Source organism: Hordeum vulgare, chromosome 1H (assembly GCF_904849725.1).
Source record: "Hordeum vulgare subsp. vulgare chromosome 1H, MorexV3_pseudomolecules_assembly, whole genome shotgun sequence".
In the NCBI taxonomy this organism is placed as follows: Eukaryota; Viridiplantae; Streptophyta; class Magnoliopsida; order Poales; family Poaceae; genus Hordeum; species Hordeum vulgare.
Genome location: NC_058518.1, coordinates 349,122,546 through 349,125,171, shown reverse-complemented (window position 1 = coordinate 349,125,171; position 2,626 = coordinate 349,122,546). Strand labels below are relative to the sequence as shown.

Sequence of the window (2,626 nt, the reverse complement as noted above, 5' to 3'; positions counted from 1 at the left end):
CTATCCATTTCTCCATAGAAATTTTCCCAAGTTTTGCCCATTTGGAACCTCTGTGAAGGAAGTACCATTTTAGCATTTTCAAATGAACTGAAACTTTTCTAGTATCTTCATATGTTCAAATAATTCACCTCCTCCAAATTTCAGCTCAATGCAAGCTAGTATGCGAGTGCCACATTAAGGTTTGCATTTCTGTCCAGTATGGTGGTTTGTACAGCAAATGCTTGCTAAAATCCTCCATTTGGTTTGAAACTTTGCCACAAAACTCATCTTAGTAGAAGATCACAGCAAGGCAAAGATCAGCATCCATCACCAGCTGAATCTCCCCCACCCCACTCCAAACACCTTGTTGTTACCGGCCTTCTCAGGTCCAACCAGTCATTTCTTGCAGCTACTTCCTTCCAAAACCTCTCTAGACAACTCAGTGAAGCAAGTAGAAGAACCCGGACACGGTTTGGCTGCGAGTGAGGCGTGGCAATGCCATGACCACATGGTGACCACGCTGAGCGCGCCAAATCGATGCACTATGTCCAAGACCCTTCGGTAGTCGCCTCCGATAGGGCGTGGCTTGTCCGCAAGCACTCTTGAGCTACCAACCATGTGCTTGAGCCTTCTGGAGGTCTCTCCCCTTCGTCCCCTAGCCCATGGCCGTTTGTGCCGACCTCTGATGCTTCACCGGATCCCCGCCACGGTGACGAGCTTCTCGGAGCCTCGGCCGTTGTTGGCTAGCTCCTCCCCGAACTATTTAAGGCACCACCCGAGTCCCTCTTATTCACCAGCAAGCTCTAGCCCCGTCCCTCGAGCCGTGGACCTCTCTCTCCTCATCAATGGCCGAAGGCGGCCGCTGGACCTCCACGGCAAATTCGGCCCGTAGCCCTCCCCCTCTCTTCCTAGGCCTTGTCTGCAGCTGCCCCAAGGCCAGTGGAGCCGCCTCCATTCCCATTCCCTTCAGGAAGCCCTGCCTGCACGGCGCCCCTGCATTGCCTCCGTCACCGCGGCCCACCCCATGGCGCCGACGGTGTGGTCCACCCCGAGCAGCCCCGCGGCTACCCATGGGCGCGGCGAGGGACGACGGAGCATGTGCAACCTCCGGTCGGCCCCATCAGGCGGCAAGGCGACGGCCAGGCCGACGGCCGGAGCCGACCATCGCTTCTCTGTCGCGGTGGAGAAGAAGACAGGAGGAGGACAGAGGAGTCAACCCGCCCCCGTGAGAGAGAGAGTCAGCTCGGGCCCCCAGTCAGAATAAGTGGAACGGTTGCGGCTTCAGACAGAAATACATTTTCACTTGCCGAAAGCGTAGTTCCTGGAATACACTTTCTGTTTTATCCCCACAGACCTATTTGTTGAGTTATGTTTTACAAATTGGTCCCTGAACTTCGTCTAGCCATATCTTTCCACCCGTAACTCCGATTCAGGTGAAACCAACGTCACGTCTTCGTCTCGTCAAGCCCGTCATATTGGTATCATTTTCATTATGTGTTCAAATTCAGAAAATGACTATTTTGCCCTTTCCCTAAATCAGCCCTCTATGAGAGAAAACAGTTTCCGACGATCCTTTCCGTGGACTCTCCGCACTTCTTCCCGTAGTATTCTTTGACCCAGGCAAGCCGACCATCTGATATATGCCCTACAACATTGCTCTATGTTATTCTTGTGTGTTTAATTAATAATTATGCCTGTGGTAGGAATAGTTTAACTTATGTTAGATTGCACTTACTGTTTACATTATTTGCATAGTTTGATATGTGATAATTGAAAGTAATTTATTCTAATGCATAGTAGCTGCCATCACAAGTTGTCGTGAGACATAACCATTCTTGATAAATGTTGCTAAAGTGAAACATAACCGGTTGATCTAGAGTCACCTGTCCGGGCTTAATCGTGCAACCACATTTGCCGGTATGGGACGACCTTGACTTGGTCTGATCACGTGCTCTTTCACCGGTACCTCCAGACAGGGAAGGTTATGCACGCGCGCTACCTTGGCCTGGTGGGCGGCGATAACCGTGTGAGCCCAGTTGATTGTTTAACCCGGGACTCCCCGTTTGGGACAATTTAGTTTGGCCACGAAGGTGGCAGGTGTCATGAGGACACAGGGGCCACCCAGGGCAGGACTCCGCGGGAGGATGAATGTCGGTGGTACGATGGGAGAGTCATGGGTCAGGCAGGTTTCGTTGGAGCAATGCTGGTCCAACCGAATGGGATAACGAGGTTAGATGCTCCATGGTGTGGGTAAAGTGTGCAACCATTGCAGAGTGTCAAATCTATTCAACTAGCCGCGTCCATGGTATTAGTCAACCCATCCACACCTCACTAGGGGGTCAACCGTAACATTGGTAATGATGATGGAAGAACTCGGCTCAGATGCATAGACATCGGACGATGTCGGGAATATGATATGTTAGCCATGGGATGGCTATGAGATGAGTAGTGAGATAACGACATGATTCGGATTGGATTTGGATCACACTCAGATCGGATCAGGAAAATATTCGGAGTATAAATTATTTAGTTGATATGATTTACCTTATGCCCTGTTTGGTTGCACAGAATTGGGCCTAGAATCAGGGAATCTGGAATTCGGGGCTCAATTCGGACGTTTGGATGCGCTTGGAATTTGGATCTGGAA

General features: G+C 50.6%; 1 pseudogene; it reads left to right on the top strand.

Annotated features, from left to right (window-relative positions):
• The first annotated feature begins 824 nt into the window (after positions 1-824).
• LOC123399111 lies at positions 825-1,370 on the top strand (annotated as a pseudogene).
• Positions 1,371-2,626: the final 1,256 nt, after the last annotated feature.